The sequence below is a fragment of the Apostichopus japonicus genome, chromosome 19 (genome assembly GCF_037975245.1).
Source record: "Apostichopus japonicus isolate 1M-3 chromosome 19, ASM3797524v1, whole genome shotgun sequence".
NCBI lineage: Eukaryota > Metazoa > Echinodermata > Holothuroidea > Aspidochirotida > Stichopodidae > Apostichopus > Apostichopus japonicus.
In genome coordinates, this window is record NC_092579.1 from 16,253,561 (window position 1) to 16,263,094 (window position 9,534).

General features: G+C 39.3%; 1 protein-coding gene across 1 annotated transcript in view; it reads right to left on the reverse strand.

The window, feature by feature from the left end:
• The window catches only part of LOC139960104 (uncharacterized), a 60,499-nt gene extending 51,326 nt beyond the window's left edge, over positions 1-9,173 (reverse strand). Inside the window, exon 1 of the mRNA XM_071958209.1 lies at positions 8,857-9,173. The gene's annotated coding sequence lies outside the window, so the exon portion shown is untranslated. The remainder of the gene's footprint in view (positions 1-8,856) is intronic.
• Positions 9,174-9,534: the final 361 nt, after the last annotated feature.

A 9,534-nucleotide genomic window follows, 5' to 3' on the forward strand; every position in this document is an offset into this window, starting at 1 on the left:
AGCAACCTACGGGATATCTTAGTTCGGGCATCCTTTCGGGATGACACCCCATTAGGGGAGAGCAAAACAGAAACTACAGGATCATCGCCCTGTACACAAAATTGCAAAACGTGCTTACTTGTCGATTCGACCGGGGCCTTTCAGAGCAACCAAACCAAACGCACGTTCCAAATTCGGCACAAAATTAACTGCCTATCCAAAAATGTCATTTACCTCATCTACTGCAATATTTGTAACTTACGATACATTGGAGAGTCAAAACACACTCTTAGAATGAGAATGACACAACATAGATCGGCGATCAAAACAAAAAAGATCTACCAACCTGTTGCAAATAACTTCAATCTCCAAAATCATTCAATTGAGAATTTGCGTGTTATTGCCATTGACCAGAACGATTCTTGGACAGATAAATCTAGGAAAGCGAAAGAAAATTTTGCCACGAGCAAAAGAGTAATAACGTTTGTGTATTTGTATTGCAATGATTTAAATATTTATATGCCAATTTGAAGAGTGTTTAAAAAGAACATATTGCATCATTTAGTTAAAGAAATGCCTGATTGTTTGTTTCTAGTTTATATTTTATAGATGTTTCAGACGTTCCCAGCCAGCAATACCACCTTCCACAACTCACCGGCTACCTTCCCCCAGCCTTTTGCCACAAGCAAAAAAATAATAACGTTTGTGTATTTGTATTGCAATGATTTAAATATTTATATGCCAATTTGAAAAGTGTTTAAAAAAACATATTGCATCATTTAGTTAATGAAATGCCTGATTGTTCGTTTCTAGTTTATATTTTATAGATGTTTCAGACGTTCCCAGCCAGCAATACCACCTTCCACAACTCACCGGCTACCTTCCCCCAGCCTTTTGCCACGAGCAAAAGAGTAATAACGTTTGTGTATTTGTATTGCAATGATTTAAATATTTATATGCCAATTTGAAGAGTGTTTAAAAAAACATATTGCATCATTTAGTTAATGAAATGCCTGATTGTTTGTTTCTAGTTTATATTTTATAGATGTTTCAGACGTTCCCAGCCAGCAATACCACCTTCCACAACTCACCGGCTACCTTCCCCCAGCCTTTTGCCACGAGCAAAAGAGTAATAATGTTTGTGTATTTGTATTGCAATGATTTGTGTCCTGGGTATGACTCTAAACTACATCCAGTAGTGGGGCCTTGACTTGGGAAAGTTGAGGTTCTGGGGAGTGTGGAGCTGCCCCTTAGCCACTATTGCTCCCAGGTGTGCCCTGACCCGGGGCATGAGTACCTGCTTAGGGTCCCAATTATCGGTGAAATAATATCAGCTCTACTGATTAATGCAACTTATCTTGACCAACAATAATCTGGTATTTGGCAACAAACACTACCTCCAAATTCATGGCACTGCAATGGGTACCAAAATGGCACAGTCTTTTGCCAACATCTTTATGGGAAACCTCGAGAAAGAATTTTTATCTCGACAAAACTTGAACCACACACGTGGTTACGTTACATTGACGATATCTTTATGATATGGACCCATGGTGAGGCAAATCTAAAACTCGTTTCATCACACTATCAAATTCACTGCTGATTTTTCTGGACATGGCGTTCACTTTCTGGACACCACCGTGACCCTACAAAATGGTTCACTCAAAACAGACTTGTTCAATAAACCCACGAACAAGCACAACTACCTCTTACCAAGCAGTTGCCATCCCGTCACTGTACCAGAAATATTCCGATTTTGATTCACGCACTAAAGAACTGTCACAACACCTCCTAAATAGACAGTATTTTCGGGGTACTATTGAAAATGCCATCAAAAAGGCTAAAAGCAAACCCCGTACCGAAACATTGACGTACAAAACTCGTCAAACCAGTTCCAAAAGGGTACCATTGGTTACTGAATTCCACCCTGGTCTCCCACCACTGGCTAATATTCTGGCATTCAGAAGAATTTTCACCTACTTCAAGGCACCGAACGCCTGAAATCAGTATTCCCAGAATTACCTGTCATCGCTTTTAAAAGACCCAGCAACCTACGGGATATCTTAGTTCGGGCATCCTTTCGGGATGACACCCCATTAGGGGAAAGCAAAACAGAAACTACAGGATCATCGCCCTGTACACAAAATTGCAAAACGTGCTTACTTGTCGATTCGACCGGGGCCTTTCAGAGCAACCAAACCAAACGCACGTTCCAAATTCGGCACAAAATTAACTGCCTATCCAAAAATGTCATTTACCTCATCTACTGCAATATTTGTAACTTACGATACATTGGAGAGTCAAAACACACTCTTAGAATGAGAATGACACCACATAGATCGGCGATCAAAACAAAAAAGATCTACCAACCTGTTGCAAATCACTTCAATCTCCAAAATCATTCAATTGAGAATTTGCGTGTTATTGCCATTGACCAGAACGATTCTTGGACAGATAAATCTAGGAAAGCGAAAGAAAATTTTGCCACGAGCAAAAGAGTAATAACGTATGTGTATTTGTATTGCAATGATTTAAATATTTATATGCCAATTTGAAGAGTGTTTAAAAAGAACATATTGCATCATTTAGTTAAAGAAATGCCTGATTGTTCGTTTCTAGTTTATATTTTATAGATGTTTCAGACGTTCCCAGCCAGCAATACCACCTTCCACAACTCACCGGCTACCTTCCCCCAGCCTTTTGCCACGAGCAAAAGAGTAATAACGTTTGTGTATTTGTATTGCAATGATTTAAATATTTATATGCCAATTTGAAGAGTGTTTAAAAAAACATATTGCATCATTTAGTTAATGAAATGCCTGATTGTTCGTTTCTAGTTTATATTTTATAGATGTTTCAGACGTTCCCAGCCAGCAATACCACCTTCCACAACTCACCGGCTACCTTCCCCCAGCCTTTTGCCACAAGCAAAAGAGTAATAACGTTTGTGTATTTGTATTGCAATGATTTAAATATTTATATGCCAATTTGAAGAGTGTTTAAAAAAACATATTGCATCATTTAGTTAATGAAATGCCTGATTGTTTGTTTCTAGTTTATATTTTATAGATGTTTCAGACGTTCCCAGCCAGCAATACCACCTTCCACAACTCACCGGCTACCTTCCCCCAGCCTTTTGCCACGAGCAAAAGAGTAATAACGTTTGTGTATTTGTATTGCAATGATTTAAATATTTATATGCCAATTTGAAGAGTGTTTAAAAAAACATATTGCATCATTTAGTTAAAGAAATGCCTGATTGTTTGTTTCTAGTTTATATTTTATAGATGTTTCAGACGTTCCCAGCCAGCAATACCACCTTCCACAACTCACCGGCTACCTTCCCCCAGCCTTTTGCCACGAGCAAAAGAGTAATAACGTTTGTGTATTTGTATTGCAATGATTTGTGTCCTGGGTATGACTCTAAACTACATCCAGTAGTGGGGCCTTGACTTGGGAAAGTTGAGGTTCTGGGGAGTGTGGAGCTGCCCCTTAGCCACTATTGCTCCCAGGTGTGCCCTGACCCGGGGCATGAGTACCTGCTTAGGGTCCCAATTATGGGTGAAATAATATCAGCTCTACTGATTAATGCAACTTATCTTGACCAACAATAATCTGGTATTTGGCAACAAACACTACCTCCAAATTCATGGCACTGCAATGGGTACCAAAATGGCACCGTCTTTTGCCAACATCTTTATGGGAAACCTCGAGAAAGAATTTTTATCTCGACAAAACTTGAAACCACACACGTGGTTACGTTACATTGACGATATCTTTATGATATGGACCCATGGTGAGGCAAATCTAAAACTCGTTTCATCACACTATCAAATTCACTGCTGATTTTTCTGGACATGGCGTTCACTTTCTGGACACCACCGTGACCCTACAAAATGGTTCACTCAAAACAGACTTGTTCAATAAACCCACGAACAAGCACAACTACCTCTTACCAAGCAGTTGCCATCCCGTCACTGTACCAGAAATATTCCGATTTTGATTCACGCACTAAAGAACTGTCACAACACCTCCTAAATAGACAGTATTTTCGGGGTACTATTGAAAATGCCATCAAAAAGGCTAAAAGCAAACCCCGTACCGAAACATTGACGTACAAAACTCGTCAAACCAGTTCCAAAAGGGTACCATTGGTTACTGAATTCCACCCTGGTCTCCCACCACTGGCTAATATTCTGGCATTCAGAAGAATTTTCACCTACTTCAAGGCACCGAACGCCTGAAATCAGTATTCCCAGAATTACCTGTCATCGCTTTTAAAAGACCCAGCAACCTACGGGATATCTTAGTTCGGGCATCCTTTCGGGATGACACCCCATTAGGGGAGAGCAAAACAGAAACTACAGGATCATCGCCCTGTACACAAAATTGCAAAACGTGCTTACTTGTCGATTCGACCGGGGCCTTTCAGAGCAACCAAACCAAACGCACGTTCCAAATTCGGCACAAAATTAACTGCCTATCCAAAAATGTCATTTACCTCATCTACTGCAATATTTGTAACTTACGATACATTGGAGAGTCAAAACACACTCTTAGAATGAGAATGACACAACATAGATCGGCGATCAAAACAAAAAAGATCTACCAACCTGTTGCAAATCACTTCAATCTCCAAAATCATTCAATTGAGAATTTGCGTGTTATTGCCATTGACCAGAACGATTCTTGGACAGATAAATCTAGGAAAGCGAAAGAAAATTTTGCCACGAGCAAAAGAGTAATAACGTATGTGTATTTGTATTGCAATGATTTAAATATTTATATGCCAATTTGAAGAGTGTTTAAAAAGAACATATTGCATCATTTAGTTAAAGAAATGCCTGATTGTTTGTTTCTAGTTTATATTTTATAGATGTTTCAGACGTTCCCAGCCAGCAATACCACCTTCCACAACTCACCGGCTACCTTCCCCCAGCCTTTTGCCACGAGCAAAAGAGTAATAACGTTTGTGTATTTGTATTGCAATGATTTAAATATTTATATGCCAATTTGAAGAGTGTTTAAAAAAACATATTGCATCATTTAGTTAAAGAAATGCCTGATTGTTTGTTTCTAGTTTATATTTTATAGATGTTTCAGACGTTCCCAGCCAGCAATACCACCTTCCACAACTCACCGGCTACCTTCCCCCAGCCTTTTGCCACGAGCAAAAGAGTAATAACGTTTGTGTATTTGTATTGCAATGATTTGTGTCCTGGGTATGACTCTAAACTACATCCAGTAGTGGGGCCTTGACTTGGGAAAGTTGAGGTACTGGGGAGTGTGGAGCTGCCCCTTAGCCACTATTGCTCCCAGGTGTGCCCTGACCCGGGGCATGAGTACCTGCTTAGGGTCCCAATTATGGGTGAAATAATATCAGCTCTACTGATTAATGCAACTTATCTTGACCAACAATAATCTGGTATTTGGCAACAAACACTACCTCCAAATTCATGGCACTGCAATGGGTACCAAAATGGCACCGTCTTTTGCCAACATCTTTATGGGAAACCTCGAGAAAGAATTTTTATCTCGACAAAACTTGAAACCACACACGTGGTTACGTTACATTGACGATATCTTTATGATATGGACCCATGGTGAGGCAAATCTAAAACTCGTTTCATCACACTATCAAATTCACTGCTGATTTTTCTGGACATGGCGTTCACTTTCTGGACACCACCGTGACCCTACAAAATGGTTCACTCAAAACAGACTTGTTCAATAAACCCACGAACAAGCACAACTACCTCTTACCAAGCAGTTGCCATCCCGTCACTGTACCAGAAATATTCCGATTTTGATTCACGCACTAAAGAACTGTCACAACACCTCCTAAATAGACAGTATTTTCGGGGTACTATTGAAAATGCCATCAAAAAGGCTAAAAGCAAACCCCGTACCGAAACATTGACGTACAAAACTCGTCAAACCAGTTCCAAAAGGGTACCATTGGTTACTGAATTCCACCCTGGTCTCCCACCACTGGCTAATATTCTGGCATTCAGAAGAATTTTCACCTACTTCAAGGCACCGAACGCCTGAAATCAGTATTCCCAGAATTACCTGTCATCGCTTTTAAAAGACCCAGCAACCTACGGGATATCTTAGTTCGGGCATCCTTTCGGGATGACACCCCATTAGGGGAAAGCAAAACAGAAACTACAGGATCATCGCCCTGTACACAAAATTGCAAAACGTGCTTACTTGTCGATTCGACCGGGGCCTTTCAGAGCAACCAAACCAAACGCACGTTCCAAATTCGGCACAAAATTAACTGCCTATCCAAAAATGTCATTTACCTCATCTACTGCAATATTTGTAACTTACGATACATTGGAGAGTCAAAACACACTCTTAGAATGAGAATGACACAACATAGATCGGCGATCAAAACAAAAAAGATCTACCAACCTGTTGCAAATCACTTCAATCTCCAAAATCATTCAATTGAGAATTTGCGTGTTATTGCCATTGACCAGAACGATTCTTGGACAGAATAGGAAAGCGAAAGAAAATTTTGCCACGAGCAAAAGAGTAATAACGTATGTGTATTTGTATTGCAATGATTTAAATATTTATATGCCAATTTGAAGAGTGTTTAAAAAGAACATATTGCATCATTTAGTTAAAGAAATGCCTGATTGTTCGTTTCTAGTTTATATTTTATAGATGTTTCAGACGTTCCCAGCCAGCAATACCACCTTCCACAACTCACCGGCTACCTTCCCCCAGCCTTTTGCCACGAGCAAAAGAGTAATAACGTTTGTGTATTTGTATTGCAATGATTTAAATATTTATATGCCAATTTGAAGAGTGTTTAAAAAAACATATTGCATCATTTAGTTAATGAAATGCCTGATTGTTCGTTTCTAGTTTATATTTTATAGATGTTTCAGACGTTCCCAGCCAGCAATACCACCTTCCACAACTCACCGGCTACCTTCCCCCAGCCTTTTGCCACAAGCAAAAGAGTAATAACGTTTGTGTATTTGTATTGCAATGATTTAAATATTTATATGCCAATTTGAAGAGTGTTTAAAAAAACATATTGCATCATTTAGTTAATGAAATGCCTGATTGTTTGTTTCTAGTTTATATTTTATAGATGTTTCAGACGTTCCCAGCCAGCAATACCACCTTCCACAACTCACCGGCTACCTTCCCCCAGCCTTTTGCCACGAGCAAAAGAGTAATAACGTTTGTGTATTTGTATTGCAATGATTTAAATATTTATATGCCAATTTGAAGAGTGTTTAAAAAAAACATATTGCATCATTTAGTTAAAGAAATGCCTGATTGTTTGTTTCTAGTTTATATTTTATAGATGTTTCAGACGTTCCCAGCCAGCAATACCACCTTCCACAACTCACCGGCTACCTTCCCCCAGCCTTTTGCCACGAGCAAAAGAGTAATAACGTTTGTGTATTTGTATTGCAATGATTTAAATATTTATATGCCAATTTGAAGAGTGTTTAAAAAAACATATTGCATCATTTAGTTAAAGAAATGCCTGATTGTTTGTTTCTAGTTTATATTTTATAGATGTTTCAGACGTTCCCAGCCAGCAATACCACCTTCCACAACTCACCGGCTACCTTCCCCCAGCCTTTTGCCACGAGCAAAAGAGTAATAACGTTTGTGTATTTGTATTGCAATGATTTGTGTCCTGGGTATGACTCTAAACTACATCCAGTAGTGGGGCCTTGACTTGGGAAAGTTGAGGTTCTGGGGAGTGTGGAGCTGCCCCTTAGCCACTATTGCTCCCAGGTGTGCCCTGACCCGGGGCATGAGTACCTGCTTAGGGTCCCAATTATGGGTGAAATAATATCAGCTCTACTGATTAATGCAACTTATCTTGACCAACAATAATCTGGTATTTGGCAACAAACACTACCTCCAAATTCATGGCACTGCAATGGGTACCAAAATGGCACCGTCTTTTGCCAACATCTTTATGGGAAACCTCGAGAAAGAATTTTTATCTCGACAAAACTTGAAACCACACACGTGGTTACGTTACATTGACGATATCTTTATGATATGGACCCATGGTGAGGCAAATCTAAAACTCGTTTCATCACACTATCAAATTCACTGCTGATTTTTCTGGACATGGCGTTCACTTTCTGGACACCACCGTGACCCTACAAAATGGTTCACTCAAAACAGACTTGTTCAATAAACCCACGAACAAGCACAACTACCTCTTACCAAGCAGTTGCCATCCCGTCACTGTACCAGAAATATTCCGATTTTGATTCACGCACTAAAGAACTGTCACAACACCTCCTAAATAGACAGTATTTTCGGGGTACTATTGAAAATGCCATCAAAAAGGCTAAAAGCAAACCCCGTACCGAAACATTGACGTACAAAACTCGTCAAACCAGTTCCAAAAGGGTACCATTGGTTACTGAATTCCACCCTGGTCTCCCACCACTGGCTAATATTCTGGCATTCAGAAGAATTTTCACCTACTTCAAGGCACCGAACGCCTGAAATCAGTATTCCCAGAATTACCTGTCATCGCTTTTAAAAGACCCAGCAACCTACGGGATATCTTAGTTCGGGCATCCTTTCGGGATGACACCCCATTAGGGGAAAGCAAAACAGAAACTACAGGATCATCGCCCTGTACACAAAATTGCAAAAGATGCTTACTTGTCGATTCGACCGGGGCCTTTCAGAGCAACCAAACAAAACGCACGTTCCAAATTCGGCACAAAATTAACTGCCTATCCAAAAATGTCATTTACCTCATCTACTGCAATATTTGTAACTTACGATACATTGGAGAGTCAAAACACACTCTTAGAATGAGAATGACACAACATAGATCGGCGATCAAAACAAAAAAGATCTACCAACCTGTTGCAAATCACTTCAGTCTCCAAAATCATTCAATTGAGAATTTGCGTGTTATTGCCATTGACCAGAACGATTCTTGGACAGATAAATCTAGGAAAGCGAAAGAAAATTTTGCCACGAGCAAAAGAGTAATAACGTATGTGTATTTGTATTGCAATGATTTAAATATTTATATGCCAATTTGAAGAGTGTTTAAAAAGAACATATTGCATCATTTAGTTAAAGAAATGCCTGATTGTTCGTTTCTAGTTTATATTTTATAGATGTTTCAGACGTTCCCAGCCAGCAATACCACCTTCCACAACTCACCGGCTACCTTCCCCCAGCCTTTTGCCACGGGCAAAAGAGTAATAACGTTTGTGTATTTGTATTGCAATGATTTAAATATTTATATGCCAATTTGAAGAGTGTTTAAAAAAACATATTGCATCATTTAGTTAATGAAATGCCTGATTGTTTGTTTCTAGTTTATATTTTATAGATGTTTCAGACGTTCCCAGCCAGCAATACCACCTTCCACAACTCACCGGCTACCTTCCCCCAGCCTTTTGCCACGAGCAAAAGAGTAATAACGTTTGTGTATTTGTATTGCAATGATTTAAATATTTATATGCCAATTTGAAGAGTGTTTAAAAAAACATATTGCATCATTTAGTTAAAGAAATGCCTGATTGTTTG